The following is a 23,136-nucleotide window of genomic DNA, read 5'->3' on the forward strand; positions in this document are numbered from 1 at the left end:
TCAAAATTCATCGAGAAACCCTAAAAGCAATTTCCAGATCCTTAGCACCAAACAGTCAAAGAGAAACTTCACAACGTTGAAAATTCTGACTTCTTTGATACTCGAAAGAACAGTTAAAAGAAATGAGAAAAGAAGTATGAGTGTCTGTATCAAGTGCAACCATTTGTTATGGGCCGAATTGTGTCCCTTAAAATTCGTATGTTGAAATCCTAACTCCCAGTACCTCAGAATGTGACTGGATTTGAAGAGAGGGCCTTCAAGGAGGTAATTAAGTTAAAATGAGGTCATTACGGTGGGGCTTAATCCAAAGAGGACATTTGGACACAGACACACACAGAGGAGATGATGTGAAGAGACATAGGGGGTAGGCAACCATCAACAACCCAAGGAGAAAGACACTGAATAGATAGATCCTTCCTTTTTAGCCCTCAGAAGAAACCAATCCTACCAACATCTTGATCTTGGACTTTACAGCTCCACATTGTAATATAATAAATTTCTATTGTTTAAGCCACTAGTATGTGGTCCTTTGTTATGGCAGACCTAGCATAGAAATGTACCATCCGTTATGGAAAGTTCTGAAATATCAATGCATTTTTTCATGAGTTGCTGTTATATCCTATCTCGCATGCGTGTGCCTCCAAGTGTAAGCTCCTCGCAGGCAGGGGCTGCATGTACTTAATTTATCTCTTCCATTTATCAAGCCATCTCCTGGAGTTATACGCTCAATACTTTTTTTCTTTTTTTGGTTTGTTTGAAACACTGATTTATAGTCCTCTCTCAAGGCCCACTTTTGTTTCATTCTCTCTTTGTAGCTGTGTGACCCAGAAAGCAAAGAAATGAAAAAAAGTCCTCTTGCTTCTAGAAACAATGGGTAAGAGAAGTGCCTGTCATGAAAACACAAAGATACTTCTCTCCAGAAGATAAATGAATAGGGGTTTTACCTTCCCCACTATAAAGAGAAACTGAGAATGAAAAAGTCACAAAGACAGGGGGAAAAAATGTATTATCCCAGAAAATAGAGTGCTGCAATGAGGAATATTAACGCTCTAATTTAACCTTTCATGGATATCATTTATCTGCACAGAAGGGCAAACATCCTGGTCCCAGTGTGCAAATCCCTAGCCTTTTAGTTCTACTTTTACCACAGAAAATGCAGTAAATCTTTCCTAAAATACACATCAGGCTATGCATAAAATATAATTAATTCAACTGCACCTGTAGCAAGCCTTCTAGAAATAATTTACAATAATTTGTCAGGATTAACCTTTTGATAAAACATAAATTTGTCTAAATTTGAAACACTCTAAAGAGGTACAGAGGTCCATTTTTATTACACAAATGCTGTATCAGCACGTTGATGGAAGCAAAAAAATACCAGTGCTGAGAATAGCGACCACTGTGTTGGACTTAATATTTAGTGCCGTAAAACAGAAGCTTGGCATTTCAGCCTGGGAAGAAGTAATTCACAACTGCATCTTCCTTGGTTAGTCCTAGAAATGTCAAGCCCTGTTATTAAGGTGGGAACTCGCAGCTCCACACACTCAGTATGTAATGGCAAAGGAGGAGCCTACATCGCAGCATGTTAAAATGTTTGCAGGCATATGTTTTTAATATTGAATAGCCACCATCTGCACAATTCGAGGATATCAGGCATTCCTAGAGATCATCCACTATAACTCAGAAGAACCCAAATTGCCTAGGGGATAAAAGCTTTCAAAGTGTTGGAAGCACTCTATTACGTTTAAACACTGGCTAATAGCCCACACCCGTATTGTCCTTTCTTGAAAGGGTGAGGTAGGGGTAAAATGATCATGTTACTCTGGATACCTGCAGAGACTCAACTTTGCCAATGTGGTTTTTTAAATTAAATGCATAATTAAATTATGTATAACCAAATATTAATCAAAATTAATCCAGTGCTCCTGCTAAGAATTTCTATTTCAGGAACACAGACTGTCTAAGCCAGACAACAGTAATACAGTGCTAAGAGTTGTCTTCAAGAAGCCAGGATCTTCCTGAAGGCAATACTGTGCCACGTGGTGACCCTTCTATGCCTGCAAGAAACCCTAGTAATTAATGGAGGTTGAGCACTTTGCTTTTATTGCATGCGGTGGTAACTACAAAAATGTAAGCATATTGGAATACAAGTAGTATTTATAGGGTATTCAACATTTGTAAACCATCTTACTGTTAAGTCTCCAGTGGTCAAAAAGGTAGATACCTGACCAGTTCTTCCATGATAAAATTTAGAGGAACCAAGCCCTTCAAGGAAATTTCAACTCTACTAATCAGAAATATTCCTTAAAATTGATTTGACTTTCCCTTGGATGGTGACCCGAATTATAAAGGTAAGAAGGGGCACAGTCTGGATAGTAGAGTAAGTCTTTATTTGTATAAGGTCCTGTAACTTAGTCCTTAGGCAAATCACTCAGCTATGGTGGAAAGAACCACTCTCACCTCTCTCACTATCCAACAATCTGTTCCAGGATGAACCCTCTCTGAGAGAGTCAAGCAATGTTAATAACATCAACTGAAATGCTTTCATAGTTCAGAGCCAGTAAGTAAACCAGCCCTTGCTTCATTTCAAAGAAAAATATTTGAAATCTGTGTTAAACCTATTTATCTATCCTACTGTAGGGCTTTCAAACCAAGCTTTTAAGAGCAAGTAAATAAAACTTTATTGGCTCAATAAAGACTGATGTCCAGGGCAATATGCTCCCAGTTATTGGTGAGAACAAAACTGTTAAATTGTGAAATATACCAAGTATCCCTAAGTACTCAACATCATCATCATTTAGCAGAACAAGTGAATCTTCAACCCGGGATCAGTAATCACAAAATGAAAATAAAAGCTCTCTAGAAAAGTAACTGAGATACAGTTTTCTTGTTATCATGCAAGAAATTATCTTATCCCAGGATTTCCTGCTACCCCATCAGTTGAACAGTATTTCATATAACAAATATTTCCTAGGTTTTAAAATATTGGCTAGACCTGCCTCTTTTTCCTTTGATGATGAGAGGTGCCTTACCAAATGACTAACAGATCAGGTCCAAGGAGAAAAATTATTACTCCCAACTATTGTCCTAACAAAGCTGAAACAAAGATTTAAAACACACAATCTGAAGATGGAAAAGTGGTTCACACCTATTAGCTTTCTTTACTAACAACATTAAGGAAACACCAGATTTGCGCGTAGATACAGAAAAACAAATATTTCTACTTTCAAGTTACTACCTCTTTTCTTATTCCTTCTCCCCCCAACCCCCCAAATAAACCACCTCAATTTTCTCAAGCCAGATAGGATATCTATAGTTTTGTAACTGCTTCCTGACTCACAGGAACACTGCAGAGTGATTATCTTATTTCCACAGGAGGGAAACTATGCACCCGTCTCATCCACCCCTTCGATACCACAGGGATGCAACTTGTTCCAGAAGTTCTACAGATATGGTTCCCTATCTTTGCACATTTTACACAGGATAAAGTGCAGTGAAAAATCAGACAGACTATTCTCTCTCAGAGAAGAGTTCCCAACATTGCTACTAAGGTGGACTATGTCAAATAAAAGATCAGAAAATACTTCCAATGCTCTTAACCTACATCAAAAGGGACCATCAGACAGATCTCCCTCAAAGAAAATACATTTGGCTTGCCAACTTTCACCTATTAAAAAATAAACCCATTATATGTTTTTCACAACTAATGATTCAGAGAAAAGAGAAACCATCACATTCACAGTGATCTAGACTCACTATCATTACTACTCAAATATTTTAACAGCAACATTTTAAAAGAAAGAAAGGCTAAGAGTGGTTCCATATTCTCCATTTAAATGAATGTTTATTTCAGCTAAACAGATACCTGTGTTGTGCAACATAAAAAACACAAGGGCCAGTTCTGTGTACTTTTGTGTACATTTTTTTCAATTTACATAAGAATGAGAAGCAAAAAACAAAAAAGCATTATTTATTTATTTAAAAATATAAAATTTTGCAAAGGTATGTTGCTTTTACTAAAGCATTCTACAGTTGTTTTCAACTACCAAAATTCTACTGTGTTTGGGCCAGTTTGATATTGTACTAACCAAAGGTTTTTTTACAAAATTGAAAAATAAAAGAATCTTAATCAACGCCAGCCTCAATAATCATAATATTCTCCATAAGTCTGCCAGGGATTTGTCAAGTATTGTTGACATTATAAATTCTTCCCCTGATGAGTGTTTTTCCACAAACAATTAAAGGAGAATAGAACATGGACTGTAGATTCCCAAGAACAGACTTCTGGTTGTCACCCACCTTTATCATAAAGATAACCTCACTTAGAATTAGACTCGATAACTACATGTAAATAAAGGTACTTGAGTTATATAAAACTTCTTAGCAAGTGCAAGATAAAATCCTATACTCCAAATATATTTATACCATTCAAAAACAAGAAAACAAGATGAGCTTCAGTAGGATACTAAAAGAAATTTTAGTAATATCTCCAGTGATTTCTTATTATTTGTTTCACCCATACCCAAAGCAAGGTAAATAAACAAGGGCTAAAAATATTTTCCTATCACAAATTTCATATTCCCACAATTTATAAAATCAGAAGAGTAGTGGGTGAAACAGGCCTCAGGTAGAATAAAGAGTCTAGAGGTATCTATAATCAATTCTCTACCACAATCACCTTTCCCAACTATTTAGATCATAGGTATTGCCTTGATTTGGTATATGTTTAATGGAAATGCATTAATGGAGCCTCCAAATTCAGTTCACTAGCTCAAGAAAGTTAACTGATGGTCTCCCAAGTTTTCCTACCTGTAAATGCCAGTCTTATGTTCCTTGGCACATTCCATGCCCCCCACTCACCCGCCACACACACACACACACACACACACACACACACACACACACACACACACACACACAAAGAGGAACTAGCTACCTGGAGCAGCACATGTTGAACTGATTTAAATAAAATATCAGTTATCTTATTTTCATCACCTAATCATATCAAGTTCTTGCTACAATGGGTATCTGACTTTGGGGGTTAATTATGAAAAGATTAGCAAAAATAGAGGAGAAATCCCATTTCTTTTCTGGAGTTTTGTGTGCAAGAGAAAATACGATATAAGAACTAATTCCAGTTAACAATGAGAACTGAGTGCTTCATCATTAAACCCTCTGTAAATGTTATCACTATACCTTGAGGCAAACATTATCCTGATTTTACAGAAAGGGAAGATGAGCCATAAGAGGAATAAGTAACTTGCCCCACAATAGCACAGGAGAAAATCTAAATCTCAAATTAATGGAAACTTGGTCATGGACCCTAGAATTTAGACAGCATTACATATTTTACACAATCTCTACATGATGAATTTTTATTTTGTAAATTGTTTCATTTGCACAGCTGACACAACTTTTGTATCAATTCATTGACAGAACTAGGCATCCCACTCAATAGCTTATAAAATTTGAATTTTATATCTAATTAGCAAGAATAATTATTTAAAATAGGAGCCTCCAGATGGTATAAACATGCGCTATCCAATATGGTGGCCACTAGCCACATGTCGCTTTTGAGCAGTTGGAATGAGGCTAGGCCAAATTGAGATGTACTGTAAATACATAATATACACAGGATTTTAAAAGAATAAAGAATGTAAAATATCTCATTAATAATTTTTATTTTGATGACACGTTGAGATTATATTTCAATATTTTGAGTTAAACAAAATATATTACTAAAAATAATTTTTTTTATTTATTTTACTTTTTTAATGGGGCTACTAGAAAATAAAAAATTATATATGTGACTCACATTTATGGGTTACATTATATTTCTCTTGGCCAGCACTGGATAAACTGCTAAGAACATTGTTCTTTGCCCGTCTTCACCACAAAATGAGTCATAAGGTTGATGTGAGCCCAGGACACCTACATTGCTAGTTAAGGCTTTGCTGACACCAAAACTTGTAGATTTTAATCATCATTCATTCAGTCAAATAATTATTTATTGAGCAACTGCTCTGTCCCAGGCAAAATAATACAATGTCTGGTACATGGGCCTGTCTCTAGAGAACTTCACAATAAACGTTTTAGGCAAGGTCCCAATCACACCACTTAATACTTTGGCGAGAAGGCTATAGCTATTAGTAGTAAAAACTACAGATGCTTGTCGACTTACAATGAATGGAGTCCTGCCCTGATAAATTCATGGTAAGTTGAAAATATCATAAGTAGAAAATGCATTTAATACACCTAACCTACTGAACATCATAGCTTGGCCTAGCCTACCTTGAATGTGTTCAGAATACCTACATTAGCCTACAATTGGGCAATTATCTTGAGTTTCATCTCAAGAGTCATTGCCTTCCTCTTCTTCTCACCAGAAGCAGGAGACAGAGATGGGCATTTTGTAGACACAATGGAATGCAAAAACACAATATCCAAAAAAAATTCTGGCAACACAGTACACTGTAGAGTATCAGTTGTATGGTTTCTACAAAATGTGTATCAATTTCGTACCATCATAAAGTCAAGAAATCATAAGTTAAACCATCGAAAGTCGGGAACCATCTGTAAATGGCATCATCTTTGGATCATATTTAAAATATGGCAGAGAGAGAAGGGGATAGTGTCAACAACAAACCAAGGATTTCATTAATGGGGCATATGAGGTGGGTTGACTTAAAGCTAAAAGTTCTCTAATGTCAATTTCAACCTTAAGCAGAAGATAAGGTAACTGTCATGCAAATACAATCAATTCAATGGGAGAAAAAGTCTCTTCCAAATCTAATCCTCACCCCAACTACCTGTACAAGCAAGGTGGAGATCAAAGGTGATTTCACTTTAGCCATACTTCTATTAATATAAATACCTGCTATACTTTCTTACTAAAAACAATGAAAGTGACTAAATCTTGCAAATCTAGTAGTGTATTAACATTTCCATGTGATATCAGGCAATGGTAGAAATGCTTAAAAAAATCAATCTCACAGTAAATATGTAAAGAAACCAATACTTATGTTCTACATACCAACAGAAACAAAACCAACACATTAACCACAATGCCACACGGTGAGTAATTCCCCTTTCCTTTGCCATTAGTTTAATAATGCTGGTAAAATGTTCTAGCATTTTATTCTAAGTCTTACTTGCTTTTCAATGTAAGTGAGATCCTAGAGGAACGATCTAGAGGAGACTTTGTCTCCCAGCAAAAGAAAAACAAAACGCCCATAAGAAATGCCATAATATTGGAAAGAATAATCTTCACCACCAGGCCAGCCTACTGAGTCATGCTTCCAGATTATTTTATGTAGCTTCTCCATAGGTTAAAAAAAAAAATGTTTATACTTCCCATAGAACATGATCCTACAGTCCCCATTCAGCTAATCCCAGTAAATGCACTCAGGGTTCTGCCTGAGTAAGAACCAGGCTCATAGTTTCAAAATTACACTTCATGGAAGATTTGAGCAGAAGACATTTTATGTTTGATCCAGAAATCCCAGAACACTGTCATTTAGATTTTGTCAGTGCAAAAGAAGAGCAAGCAAGCAGCAAAGTAGTGCCTAATTAAGACGTCAAACCATTGCCTAGAATGACTTGCTTTTCTTGTTCTGCTAGATGAAGGCTTCTTGGTGGTATTATTAATATTCCATCACAGCAAAGGAATTGTTACATTAAAAGGTGGTATAAATCCAAGCTTCAAGATGCAATAAACTCATGAGAGAGCAAGCCTCAAGGGCATTAATTTCTTCTTTTGCAAATGAATACCCAGATCTTGCTGGTCTCACTTCTCTTCCAGTAAAATGTTAACTACAAACCTTCAGGCTCTGAATTGAGCTAGTGAAGAAGTCAGTTCAAGTACTCAAGTACTTGAGTGCCTAGTATGTCCAGAGCGCTGCCTATTGAGTATAAGCCAAGTAAGGAAGAGACATGGACCGGCCCTCCGAGAATTAACAAGTGTCCTAGGGCTGCTGTAACAAAGCATCACAACAAACTCCATGGCTTAAAACAACGAAAACTTATTCTCTCACAATCTGGAGGCCAGATATGCAAAGTCAAGGTGTTGACATCTGAAGATGTGCCCTTCAGAGCCTCTGAGAGAGTATTCATTCCTTGTCCCAACATTCCTTGGCATGTGGTCACATCACTGGAATTTCTGCCACCATGTTCACATAACCTGCTCCCCTCTGTGGGGATGGTCTCCTTCTGCCTCTCTCTCATAAGGACACTTGTGATTGGATTTAGGGTCCACCCAGATGACCCAGGGTAATCTCTGAGTCAAGATTCTTAACTTAATCACACACTCAAAGACCATTTTCCATCTATGGTAACATTTACAGTTTTCAGACATTAGAACCTAATCTCTTTGGGGTACCATTATCTAGCCCACAGCCACTCTGACTCCTCAGGGAGGCAGGGTGACCACTGATGAAACTTCAATGACTGAAAACCAAGCAAAGCAGCATAAGTAGGTGCTAAACTGTGTGGTATGAAAAAAACTTTCAGCCTGAGTTCAGGGAATGTAGTCCCCATTGCCTAAGCTGGAATGGCTCTCCCGGGACTGCATGAGGCTCACCACCTATCTTCTCTCAGGTATTCTCAAATGATTTTGTGAGCTTCTAAAGAGCCACTCTCAGCCCTGAAGTATTTATCATTCTGGCTACTCTTAATGGTCTCCTGCTTACATCATCTTTATTTTATTGCACTCCTTCACGTTTCTGTTCTATCCCATTATGATCTTGTAGTTTTCTGCTTCTGGTTTTTTTGTTGTTGTTGTTGTTGTTGCTGTTGTTGTCATTATCATCATCACTGTTTGTCTTGGGCCAGTCTTTGCAGAGCTGTAGTGAGCAACTACCTTATATGACATGAGAGACACAGGACGGTTTCTGCTGCCCCAAATTATTACACTACAGGACACGTCACAGTGGCTAAAATTCCTCACATTCCTTCTTTGGACTAAAGCCCACCATTTAAATTCAAATATTATTTTGTAGTGGATTATACATTAAATTGTGAAGTTAATGAGTTTTCATGAAGGAAAACTTCAAAGTAATTATTTCTGAAATAAATGTTTGTCAAAAGATGAGTTCTGTGAAGTTTGTTAATGAATGTTCTGAGTTTTAAAAATCACAAATAAAATTAAACAACAAAGGCAACCATGACTCCATATTCAAGAAGCTAAAGAGAGAAAGAAAGAGAGAGAGAGAGAGAGAGAGAGAGAGAGAGAGAGAGAGAGAGAGAGAGGGGTGGGGAAGAAACTCTAAGCACCAGANCTGAGTTTTAAAAATCACAAATAAAATTAAACAACAAAGGCAACCATGACTCCATATTCAAGAAGCTAAAGAGAGAAAGAAAGAGAGAGAGAGAGGGAGGGAGGGAGGGAGGGAATAAGGAAGGGAGAGAGGGGTGGGGAAGAAACTCTAAGCACCAGACATCTCAGGGCATTTAGACGGCCTGGTGAGCCTCCAAAAGGGACATAAGAATAGTGTGTAGAGTTCCCCGAACATATTTACACACAGATGCCTCTTTTCCTCTTAAGGTACACGATGGCAGGAACCATGTCCGTTTTTCTTAACTTTGTATCCCCAGCATCTAATCCAGTCCTGACATGTAATAGGTATTCAATGATATCTGAATGAGTGCATGCATGGTGGGTGGGTGGGTGGATGGGTGGGATAATATCTTGAGAGCATCAACTGCTCTGGATGACCAAGAAAATGAAAGAGGACAAAGGGAAGGAGAGAACACAGCAAAGGGAGAACAGGGGATTGAGAGGATGGGAACTATAGACAGTAGTAGTCAAATTTCCCCTACATGACAATTTTGCTCGGGACCAGATCTGATCAGTGAGTTGATACTAGAGAATATTAATAAATCCCTTAGGCCACATCTTTGTTGGAGAGTCAGTGCTATGGATGAATGTTTGTGTCTTGCCCAAAATCCATACTTTTATGTTGAAGCCCTAATCTCCAATGTAATTGTATTTGGAGGTGGGGTCCTTTAGGAGGTAACTGGGTTTGAATAAGGTTCGTGAGGGGCAACCCCATGATGGGATTGGTGCCCTTCCTTATAAGGGGATGAAGAGACTAGAGCTCTCTCTCTCTCTCTCTCTCTCTCTCTCTCTCTCTCTCTCTCTCTCTCTCTGCCAAGTGAGGATACAGCAAGAAGGCAGCCATGTGCAAACCAGGAAGAGGGCTCTTACCAGACACTGAATCTGCCCATCTTTGATACTGGACTTCCCAGCTTCCAGAACTGTGAGAAATAAACATTTGTTGTTTAAGCCATGGAGTCTGCAGCATTTTGTTATAGCAGCCAAGCTGACCAAGACAGGCAGCACAGCACAGTGTTGGGGTCAAGTGCCACTGGGCCCAACTCCCAGTTCTAACATTAACAGCTTCCATTTCCTCACTTATAAAATGTGAATAAAAATGCCTATTTTATGGAGTTGTTGAAAGGTTCAGAGATCCCTGAATGACTAGTACACAGGAATCTCTGAAGAATTCCTTTTACTATACACTTTCATCTCCCAAGAGCTTTGCCAAGTGCTTTATATAAGCATATGGCTTAGAAATATTACTTAATTGATGTATTACTCCCTATAATTGTTTCCTTCCTTCCTTCCTTCCTACCATTCCTTTCCCTTTCCTTCCTTTCCCATCCCTTCCCTTCCTTCCATCCATCCTACTGTTTCCACTAGGTAAAAAAAAAAAACAGTCACATAGTTCAAAGTTCAAAAATCCACAAGCGAATACCATGAAAATTCTCCCTTGTTTCCATTGGACCCAGGCATCCACTTCCCCTCTCTAAAGCATCCAATTTACTAGCAATAGAGTTTCAATCAACAGCTGCTTGTAAATTAGACTCAGAATTAAATATTGCTCATTCTGGGTGTAAGCAACTCAAAACAAAACATGCCCTACTGCTATTCATTACTCCAGAAGGTCTCCCAGCAAGGCCAACCTGTTTCATCTAGTTAGTTAGAATTCCTTATGCGGAGTCATCAAATCGTCTGGTTAATAAAGAATCAGCACATATATTATTCATCCATCACCAGTTTTCAAAGAATCAGAACACTCAGATATATTTGACATAAAATGGTATTCAGCACAGCTTAATCCTTCTTAGATGACTGAGAGGCTCTGAGTTTCACCATACTTCAGGGATGTCGCTGTTGGCATGTGAATCAATGCAATGCCCTGAAGAAGGGCAGAAGTGACAGCAAATGCAGAGTTCATTATTTAGAAATATGTTAGATGATTTTTGTTTTTTATTTTCAGCAACATGTTAGGGTCCAAGCTTATTCCATAAGAACAGAGGTTGACCCTGAGATCCCTGGGTGGGCCAGCATCTACAAATCAGCTCTGGGAACTGAAATGTAAAGACAGTGAGAATGAAAGCACAAGAAGCCATTGTAGGATAAGACCAGACAGAGGTAAGGCCAGTGACAAAACAACTGAGGAACACAAAAGAGCAGGATATGCAAAGATACACTATTTGAATCTGCACATAGCCATGGAATTTGCATAATTAAGTTGAATCGGTAGTTACATAAGGACTGAAACTGATGCAAAACCAGGAGTCAGAAAATAACCGGGCATCTGGATCAACTCCTAGGTTCCAAAGGTGATCTGACTAACAAGTCAGAGTTAGCCAAACCTATCCCTGGCTTTGGAAGCCTCATCAGGCACAAACCCTGGGAACTCAGGAGGCCACACCACTGAACAAGGGCTTGGCGTCCGGATAATGTTAACATGATGCTTCTTGCTCTTATTTGTTTGCTTGTACCTCAAACATACTCTTACAGCCACTTGGCTAGAAACCTACAGAATATATTTAGGTATAGTAGTTTAATCATGGTAGCCAAGGGCAATTTTTTTTTTTAATTTGGATGCAGAGTCAGGCAGAATTCAGCAGAAATTTTTGAAGAAAAACATTCTATGAACTTTCACCCAAATTCTCACGCTGAGACAAATGCTGAAAATTTATTATGATAGAACCAAGGTTTATTTATCCCCAAGACAGAATGACAAGAAGTGAATTTTTTATTTATTATTTGAACTATACTAACCTGCAAAAAAATTTCCAAAAGCTGAAAACATATGCTAGTCATTTTTTGTTATGTTACCATCTCTTTCTTTCAATGGCTGAGGCCAACCACATACAATAGGAAGGATTTCAGCGGGGTTGTCACATAACTCACTGTGCCGACCTCTAATGGCCTCTCCATTCCACACTGATCCAACATGAGGATCTTGCATCCTGGGTGCTAGTGCAGTGTGATATTTTTCCAGAGGAAGGGAGCAAACAGGAAGGGACAGCTTTTAGAATGTCAATTTTTGTTGGGGAATAAATCCAACAAGGAGTGGAAACATGGGGTCATCACATGAGGCCAGAGAGCAAAGAAGTGCCCAGCTTTGGTGTTTGAGTTTTTGGACAACTTCTTGCTTCTATATCTTACTTGCATCCCAAAGAAAGAAAGAGCCTCAGTTATGCACTCTCATAGCCTAGCTCACTCACTGTAACATCAAGGGCTCATCTTTCCATCCAAACAGGAGCTGTGAAGCTATAGGTCCAGGCCATAGGTCCAGGGACACAAAATCAGGGCCACAAAAAGTGTAGCCAATAGAACTTCCGTGGTGTGGGGTGTTGAGGGAGGTTCATATTCTCTTCTTCCTTCCAGGCCGCTACTGAAAAGCAGGGGCTCAGGAAGTTTACCAGTTAGATACCAACACCACTGGAAGGCCAAGTTCAAACACAGTATACCCAGATCAAGGAGAAATGAAGGAAAGCATGTATAGCTTGGCCCAGTTCTACATGAAAGTAGAAAAATTATCAGTTTGAGTAGGACCTCTAAAGGGGATAATCTCTCATCTCTGTCTACATGGCTGGTCCCTAATTAATGGACTTGAATTGTTCCATTTACAAGTCTGATTACTTGGGCAAGAAAACTTCTCTGAACTCCAAATTCTTCACCTGTAAAATGAGAATGTTACTAACATTTACTACTTGGGATTCAAGTGAGAATCAAGTAAAAGGACATAAAAGTTATTGCTGTACAAATGTATGAGGTTTCTGTAATAGTTATTACTTCTCTAAGAAGCAAAGCACTGAAATATAAATTTTAAGATGTATACTTCATTGTCACTAAGACCAATAATTAAGAAACTTAAATTTCTCTTCTTGGTTTTCCCCATCTCTACAGAGAAATTACCCATTACGAAAGAACTATTTGAATTGTTTGGATTTTTTGTAAAAGTCACTGCTTAATTCAAAATATTAAAACAACAGTTAACAGAATTCTAGGTATCACAGTCTATACTGGTACGTATTCTAAAATTTGAAGAAATAAAACAAAATAATTTTAAGAGCAGGACTGTCACAGAAATTAATTTCAAACATAAATTCCCCCCATAATTATCAGTAGCTATGCCTAAATTGTCAGAATTATCTATTGATGCATCCTAATTACCAAAAGTTTTGCTTGAGATTTTTAGGGACTTTCAAGCATGAATCACTTGAAATTCCATCATTCCAATGAATGACCCACATATTCTAGATTTTTCAACAGAGAGTAGCATCAATATCCTGTACATACAGTGGGCTTATCAGTCCTTATGTATGTTATACCACACAATAAAAATATATTTAAAATGAGATAAAAGAATAAAATAGGACTATGAAAATACAGAAATAAAACGTTGGTGTTTTCTTTTTTTTCCATCCAAGCTCAAATAATTTTTTCAAGTTGCTGCCACGTTGTCCAACACTCAACACAGTCTAAGTATCTTGCTATATCTTAAGCCAAGGATTTGGTGGTTGTTAACTTACACTTAACCAAGATTATAAAAAACTGTTACTGGGATGCCAGAAAAGTTACACGGTACTTCATAGGAAAGGAATGCTGGGGCTTAGCAACTGCCCACAAAGTCACTCACCAAGGCTGTGCTTGTTTTGCTATTAGTTTGGACAGGTTAATTTTCAGAAATCCGTAATGCGATCAGCAGAGAATAACCTGAATTCCAACAGAATGGGTTATTTTTGTTCGAGTTTGTGGCTACCTTTTAAATCATAATTGTCATACAAACACAGCACTTGGCCCTACTTCGTATGTTTAAATCAATAATACATCCTGAGCCTGACACACAGACATGCGGCTGACTCTGTGGGTTACATACTCGAGAGCCATCCTCTTCTATTTGGTTCTGACACTGGACACCAGTGGGCATTATGGGCCTCTTCCCAGGCCCAGGGTGTTAGCTGATCGGTCTGAGCCTCTCAGAGTAATCTCATCCCCTTTGTTAGTGATGAGATTTTGTCATGGGCTTCTGTAGTTACCCTGGGAAGACTTCTCATGGACTTCTTTGAAGATCTGCCTCACTATTCAAAAGATATAAAACGCCGGGATGTAGAGAAACCGGAACCCTCAGACACTGCTGGTGGCACACTCAAACCTGTAAAATTGTATCACCACTTGGGCAGTTTCTTCAAAAGTTTAACATAAATTCACTATACAATATGGCAATTCGACTGCTACGAATCTACCCAAGAGAAATGAAAACACATGTCCACGCAAAAACTTATGCAAAAATGTTCACAGCAGCATTATTCACGATAGCTAAGAAATGAAACAACCCACACATCCATCATCTGGTGAACAAAAAAACAAAATGTGATATATCCATACAGTGGAACACTATTCAGCAATAAAAAGAACAAGCTACTGATTAACACTACAACATGAATGAACTTCAAAACTTGACGGTAAGCAAAAGAAGCCAGACAAAATGGCCACTAATTGTATAATTCCATTTATGTGTGAACTGCCCAGAAAAGGCAAATCTATAGAGACAGAAAGCACACTAGTGGTTGCCTGATCCTGGTGGGTGGGAATAGAAGTTGACTGTAAATGGGCACAGGGGACATTTTAGGGGTGACAGGAAGTTCTTAAAATGGGATGGTTGCACCAACTGTGTACATTTACCCCCCAAAAAATCATTGAATAGAGTACACTTAAAATAAATAAGTATATATTTAGCAAGGATTCAACTTTTCCTATCTTCCATTCCCAAGTGGGGGCGTGATGCTTGAAGCTGCGGCTGTTCTCTCAGGACCAGGGCAAGGTCAGCTAAATAGGAACTAGGCCATTGCTGAGCTGCTAAATTAGCCAGTCCTGGAATAGTCCTATTCCAAATTTCTTTAAAATGAAACTAAAAAATAAAATAAAAATCCTTATTTTTTAAGCCACTTTTTGCGAAGTATTTTCTTACATGCCACCAAAAGCATCCAGAGTGACATAGAGTAGAAATACAGTCACCAGAGCCTCTTCAATGGTATATGAATCACATGTACATATAGTTTTGAAGGGAGAATAGAATTTTGAAAGTATACTTGCTATAAACTGAAAGTTTGTATCCCCCCCAAATTATTCAAAATGCATATGCTGAAACATCATTCCCAATATGATGGCATTTGGAGGTGGGGCTTTGGGGGAGTGATTTGGTCACAAGAGTGGCACCCTCATGAATGGTATTAATGCCCTTATAAAAGAGACCCCAGAGAGTTCCCTCGCCCCTTCCACCATGTGAGGACACAGCAATAAAACAGCTGTTTATAAACCAGAAAGCAGGCCCTCACCAGATGCTAAATCTGCAGGCACCTTCATCTTCGACTTCCCAGCCTCCAGAACCGTCAGAAATAAATTTCTGTTGTTCATAAGCCAGTCTGGTACTTGGTTACAGCAGCCCAAACTGACTAAGGTAATGCATTTGTAGCGATGTACATAAGATCAGGCATCTCTAAATACACTGTGTGTAACTATCTTATGGGACATGAGGGACATTTAAGATGGCACCTAGTTGTTTTATTAAAACATATTTTCAATCCAAGCTTAAACTAGCACTTCTATCACTCTAGTCTGTCTCTCATCCACGCTCCTTCATGTTCAACATGAATCAAATGGCTTAAGCATCCCAAACACATTTCGGTTATCACCCCCTATTTCCAAGGCTAGAATGTTCTTCCCTTGTATACATATTAAAATGGATCTTTTAAATCCCAACTTGGGAAAGTCTTCCCTGACCCCAAAAGATAATCACACACTTCCCTGATGTAATCCTATACTTTTTATGCACTACTATTATCACTTCTATCACATTTTATTGGAACTTGTTTTATCATTACCATCTCCCTATCATGAATAGCAAAGGGTTTGAAATTAAAAGACAGCTCTGTCTCATATTTGGGTGACTTTGAACTAATCACTTTACTTCTGAGTCTCAATTTCTTCTTCTATAAGATAAACATAGATATTGTCATCCCATCTCTCTTAGACTTAACCAAGATAACAAATGTGAAAGCATTTTATCAACTAGAAAGTACTGACTAATTTTAATTAGGATAGATAAGATTTTTTTTAAGGTATGTAAAGGACCACACAAATTAGGAAAAAGATGTGATCTCTCACCATTTACTAAGAGTGCTCTAGCCAAGACTACCAGTGAACCCTGTCCTCCCAAATGCCTAACCCCAAAGATCTATTCTCAATTGTTATCTTGTTCAAGCTATCAGCAGCACTTGGCACAAATGATCTTGCCTTCCTCCCAGAGTACTCTTTATGGGGCTTCACCTCAGTGGCAGCCCCTTCTCACTATTCTTTAATTGTCCCTTCTCATCTTCCCTATTTCTAAATCTGGATGGCCCAGCCAGGTCTTAGCATCTAGACCTCTTTTCTTTCTATACTCACTCCCTTGGTGATCTCATCCAGCCTCCTGGCTTTAAATAAAATTTAATCTCTTCCAACTCATAAATTTTTGTCTCTAGATTTCTACTCAGAAACCCAGGCTTGTGCATCAAACTGCCAAGATGCTTAAAACGTATCTTAATATTGTGTCTAAACTGAGCTTCTGGTCTCCCTCACCCCAAACCCACACTTCATCTTAGTGAATGGGCATCCAGTCCATTCAGGTGCTCATGTCGAAAATCTCTGAATCGTACTTGACTCTTCTCTTTCTCTCCAATTCTGATCCAATCCACCAGAAAATCCTCTAGCCACAATATCTTCAGAAGTCAACCCCTTCTCACTACCTCCATGCTACTTTTACCCTTGTCTGTCTAAGTAGCCATCCCCTCTCACTTGATGCCTGAAATAGTCCCCTAAATAGTCTCTCTGTTTCTGAACTTGCTCATCTTTAATCTGGTCTCAACCCACCAGCCAGAGTCATCCTGTTACACTAGTTACATCAGGTCAATCATTAAAACCCTTCGATGGAATCCCATCTCCCTCAGTAAAAAATTCAAAGTCTGCACAATGGCCTTTAGGGATCCATGTGGTCTACACACCATATTCCCATTTCCTCTATGAACTTATCTCCTGCCACTGTCACTTTTGCTCACCCCACTCCAGCCACTATACCTTCCTTGCTTTCTGCTAACATACCAGGCACTTGCCTCTGCCTGAATGCTCTTCTACCCAGTATTGTGTAGCTCATTCCTTCACTTTCTTCATGGTATTCCTCAAATGTCACCTTCTCCATGAGGTCATCCCTGGCCATCTTACTGAAAATTGCAACCCCCTTTCCTCCTATTCCCTATCTCCCTTTCCTGGTTTATTTTACTCAATAGTACTGGCTGACTTTTAACATATTTTTTACTCTCACGAGGCAAAAGCTCCAAGAGTGCAGGGATTTTTATTTCTTTTGTGTCCTCAGTGCTTAGAACAATGCCTGGCACACAGAAGGCACTAAATAAATATTACTTAAGAAGAATGAATGAGGAAACAATGAATGAATAAAGAAGACGTCATAGTTTTATGAAAAATATATTTTCAAACATCTGTATCTTCAACAAAAATCAGCGAAACTACGATCAATGTTCTTAGAAATGACTGGCATTTAAAACTCTGCAAATTTGAGGCCATAAAGAAGTAAATCAAAGCAAATTTGGGAACACCTATTGTACATAAAGAAACTAATAGCAAGTAAAAAAGTAGACATGATACTTAAAATATAACAAAATATTCAGGCGATCACCTATAGTTATTATAAAGTTCAAAGATAAATGCTTTTTTATTTACCTAGAAGATGCTTAATATATGTTGTAGTCATCATTTTTAGATGGCACATAAACATATTTAGATTTTCTTCCTATATACGTTTATTTGAAATAACTTGGTACATTGTTCTGATTTTCAGCAATTCAAACTAATCCACATCAACGAAGAGTTTTAAATAACCAAACTATAAAATGTGATACTTATAGTAAAGTTATTAAGTATATTTGGTTATAACTTAAGAATTAACATTGTATTGAAAAATTTAAAGGAATTTATCACTTTAAACTCTGTAATTACAAATTATTATATTAGTAGTTGATATAAAAGTGATATAATCCCCTCATTAAAATAGATGTTGTCCACAAACATAAAATTTTGGATACATCTGGGAAAAAATATTTTCTCATTTTAATATTGACTTATTTAATATTTTTCTTCTTAACATTATCATTGCTAGGCTACTATCTGCTGGTAAATTACAAATAAGAAGCAATACCTTAACATTCTCAAAAAAACTTCCTAAGGGTAAATGAATATCATCTTCATCAAACTAAATAATCACTCAAAGAAGGCGATGTATGTTACTAAATTACAGATCTAGAAAATGAAAATCCAGGACTTTAAACTTCATTTCACAATGACATACTATTCTTCCAAGTGTTATTTATACTAACTGTGAGTTTTCCATCTAAGTAAAGACCATTCTATAAAAGCTAATATCAGAAAATGTGCAATAGGTTCTTGATTTCCTCATCAAGAAACTACTGAATCACCACTTTGTACTATTGCTGAAAAGTGAATAACAAAAATTTTTAAAACTATATCTAAGTCTACTCATCACTGATAGCATTGAAAATATTGAAACTGAGTAAATTAATTCTAGAAACTTGCTATTATCTCAATTTACAGAAATTTCTGTAAGGAACTAGAAGGGCCACGTATTCAAAGATGAAGCCATGACCTTCAGCAACATGCTTACACATAGTAAGACTTAATAAATGTTTGTCCAAGTGAATTAATCCTCACTTAACTGGATAAAAGAATTCAATAGAACATGTTTTTAGATTTAAAAAAAAACATTTAAATATGTGAAAACTTCTATCCAAATTTACTGAATATTTCAGTGAATATTTTTGGTTAATGTGGCTTGAAATTTGTAAGGCAGTCAACAAAGAAAGTTGGAAGTATCAAAACATCACTAGCTCATTGTGAATGGTAATAATAGTGCCTTTTACAGATACTTAGCCCTCTATTAAGTTTTTTCTTATATATACACTTCTTAAAAATATATTCCCCAGAACAATCCCATGAAATAAGTGTTATAATCCCCACTTATAAATCTGGACACTGAGACCCAAGGAAATCAAGTAACCTGTCCAAAGTATCACAGAGAAGAGTTGCCTGGGCTAGGATTCAAACTCAGGTATCTTTCATTCCCAAGTCTGTTTCTCAACCTCTGAGTCCAATGGGTGGCCATTGCAACAAACATATTTACTTCAGACATTTGTAGGTAAAACACTGGATGAGTAAAACACTGCATTCTCCACCCCACAAAAAAATATTCCAGCAGATAAACTTTTACTGAAAACATTTGAGGAACTCGGACATTTCCATATAGCACACTTTGCCAAAAATGTGCTTTATAGAAAATTAAAACATATTTCCTAAACTAATATTCCCTGAGCTAAAAATTCATACAAAATAATCATTAATACACATAAAGTTATCCACATCAGTAACTCTATTATTCAACAATTTAAAAATAAACTTCACAAGAGAGGATACACCTTAATTATAGGTGCAACCAGCAAATCAAACAATGTTAAAACTAAAAGATTTCTTAAAGTTTCTTTAACCTAACCTTCATTTCATAGGTGATAAACTAAAGCCCAAGATGATTAAGCAGTTTGTTTATACAAGTTTATACAACCAGAAAGAAGCAAATCTTAATACTTTTTAATTTATAACAGGATAAAATATTTGCAATTCCCAATTATCTATCTTCTTTGATCAGACCTTAACGTTTTTCAATTAAAGTAATATATCAAGGATATTCTCCCTCTGTAAGATTGAAAAGCACATTGAACTTGAATCATTTTGAGAATTAAATCTTACAACTTAAATCATTTCAAAACAACCTATTTTAAACAAAGAAAACTCTCACTTTCTATGGCAAACAAGGAAAGTTAAAAGGGGAAAGTAAACACTGCATCAAAATACTTTTATACTGCCAACAGTATTTACGTGAACTTTTAATAGCTTTCTCACAGAGATGAACAAAAATGAATTGTAAGACTTAAAAGAAGGAATATAAGACTTTTTAATGAACATTATAAAACTTGATGTATACCACAAAGACTAAACAAATTTACAGCCTCTTTGTTATGACATAGTCAAGTTTTCATTCTGTTAGAACTTGTACTTTATATTGACCCCCAGATATTAGAAATTCATTTATTTCTGGTTACTTCTGGATTCTGTTTACTAAGATGAAATCTCAAAAGTGAAAAAAAAATTAATTCAAACCACAAAAGTTCTGCTAATGTAGAAACATTCACTGAGATATTTAAAACCAAAATCAATCATAAATAAAATAGGACATTTGCCTATTAGGCCCATCATCGTTACATAACTTTCCTTAGTGACAACATAATCCATTCATATGCATGCTAATGTTGAAGAACATATTGTAAAATTAATAAGATTTCATTAGAAGTGCCCAAATCTTTATTCCAAATGAAAATGAATCTACAAAAACCAGTTCAAAACAAGGAAACCCAAAGTCATAAATCACTTTCATCACACAACAGCTCAACATAACTAGACAATTCTCAATGGCATTAGCACCCACCCCAAAATGAAGCACTTATAGAATATTTAAAAAGAAAAGTACCTTCCTTAAGGTGGAGAATTCCCAGTGATCAAACTGTAGTTAATCCACATAGGGAGGGCATCATCAAAAATCCCAACATTTTAACTTTTATGTAACTCCAAACGAAGAAGTTCGATAACTTTTCATCCAGGAATGACATGATATTGTATTGGCACATCCATAATGTTCACTGATAGAAAGATCCCGTAAGAACAATGCACTGCTTGATGCTTTCTGGATGCTGATAATAATAATTACACCTGTACAATTGAAATTAATTAACATTAGCTTCCAAATTACTCTACACACTCAGTTTCTTTTTTTAAAATAACCGTAACATTAATATAGTGCAGTCATTGACATGAAATTCAAAACTACATAGTTCTGGCACTTGCATCCTTTTTAGGTGCAAGTTTTAATAATGAATACTACTATACAAAATCATAACTTTAAGATGATAAAATAGATGGCGTTTGGATGTTTCCTCCAGTTACTAGCAGCACATTTAGTTTGATGTTTCATATGTCTTGTCAAAACTGAAAAGGCGGGTAAGTCCAAGGGTGTGAGGAAAGCCTCCAGCTCTGGGGTGGGGATAGGAAAGGAAAGTTGAGACAGTGATAAATTATGTTGGTATTTGGAAAGATCCCATAAAACATACCTGAAGATAATGAACTAAATTTGCATTGTTGAATTAAAAAAGCCTCTTCTACACATTCCTAATATTTCAACACATCATAAGAGCTAGAGCATATATTTGCCCTCCTTCAACTAACTCCCCCAAGTGCTGCCCTAAACGTCTTTCTATTGACCAAGTGACAGGACAAGAGGGATAAACAATTTTTGTTGTAAAGTGGAAAAGCACTGAAAGAAATTTCATTATCAAGTGGAGATGTTTACTAGTTGCAGAGCGGTTCCCTCATTTGAGCAAGAACCAAGCTAGAAACACTGCAGAGCTTAGCTACTTGGGAAACAAAGTTAGGGAGTCTCCCTTTGCCAATCCACACGGAGGAAACCGCGTTGCCTCTGAACCCATAGGAGCAACAACAGCCATCCCTCTTTGGGGCGGGCGTGGCAGATGGAAACAAAAGGTTAAAACACAAAAGGCAGGAGGAGGGCAGGGTCTGAGGAGCTTTGAGGGCTCACTTTCCGCTTTCTATTCAAACATATTGAAATGGGGGGGTGAAGTGAGAGAGGTGATGATGGATTGTAAAGACAGCATAGGTTATTCTGGGTGGGTGGTGAAACTAAAGAGGCCCACCGGGATGGCCTACTCTAACTAGTGGTCCAGGCCCCATCCCTCCATCCCTGCATCTCTGACAGTTGGGAACCTGTGGCTTCCCCCACCTACCCTAGCCCCAAAGAAAACTTTCTGAACTCTTACCTGTTTGCTCTAAGCCCCTGGACCACAAACACAAGAGTCCACTCCCCTCCAATTCAAACCTCTTCTGCATTCTATTGTTGCAGATTTGGCATTGTGCGTTGGATCTGCGGAGCGCTCCACAGACAGTTAAGTTATAAAACGGTGAGGAAACGACCCCCAGCTCCATATCTCTTTCTTTTGCATGACAAAGTCTGGGCGGGGTCGGGGTGAGACTGGACAGACCCCATCCATTTCAACGTGTTTTCTCCCCGTGTGCGCACCGCTGGGAGACAACGAGGCAATGCCCCTTGATATGCCCTTTCTCCCACGCCAGCTCCTTAAAGAAAGAGGCACTTGAGAAAAATGCCTGCCTGGCTTTTGCCTATTAAAAATGAACAAATAAAACCATCTGTGCAAGTTCGTTAAAGAACAAAAGAGAAGGGAGCTGGGGAAAGGAGGCACAACTTTCCAGCTAAACTTCGTCACTGGACGACTCCTCTGTCCTCCAAGGGCGGGGAGCAGGGCGCATTAAGGGAGAGCGAGGTAAACAAGACAACAGTCTCCACTCACCTTCTTCCCACTTGGTCACACTTTTCAGAGACGTTCTCCTGTTGCAGTCCGCGAGGCGCGCGGACACTTTTTTGTGTGGCCTGACAGCGCAGAAAGTCGAGGCTGCAAAGTTGCTAGAGGGAGATACCCGGGCGTCCGGGCGAGGGGAGGAGAGTTCATCAGAGTTCCCCCCTTTGTTCCCAGTCCCGGAGCAGACAAAGAGGCGGCGAGCGACGGCAGGTTCTCCCTCTCACCCCTTCTTCCTCTCCCCTCCCCTCCCTCCCTCCCTCCTCTCGCCGCCTC

The 23,136-nt window shown here is 37.9% G+C and overlaps 1 long non-coding RNA gene across 2 annotated transcripts in view; it reads right to left on the reverse strand.

Moving 5' to 3' along the window:
- LOC109381629 (uncharacterized) overlaps window positions 1–23,074 on the reverse strand; it is a 292,859-nt gene extending 269,785 nt beyond the window's left edge. For both annotated transcript variants that reach the window (XR_002123788.1, XR_002123787.1), the window contains exons 1-2: window positions 22,855–23,074; window positions 20,946–21,184 (exon numbers count right to left, since the gene is read on the reverse strand). This is a non-coding gene — a long non-coding RNA (uncharacterized LOC109381629). The remainder of the gene's footprint in view (window positions 1–20,945; window positions 21,185–22,854) is intronic.
- Window positions 23,075–23,136: the final 62 nt, after the last annotated feature.

Source organism: Hipposideros armiger, unplaced genomic scaffold (assembly GCF_001890085.2).
Source record: "Hipposideros armiger isolate ML-2016 unplaced genomic scaffold, ASM189008v1 scaffold_50, whole genome shotgun sequence".
Lineage (NCBI taxonomy): Eukaryota > Metazoa > Chordata > Mammalia > Chiroptera > Hipposideridae > Hipposideros > Hipposideros armiger.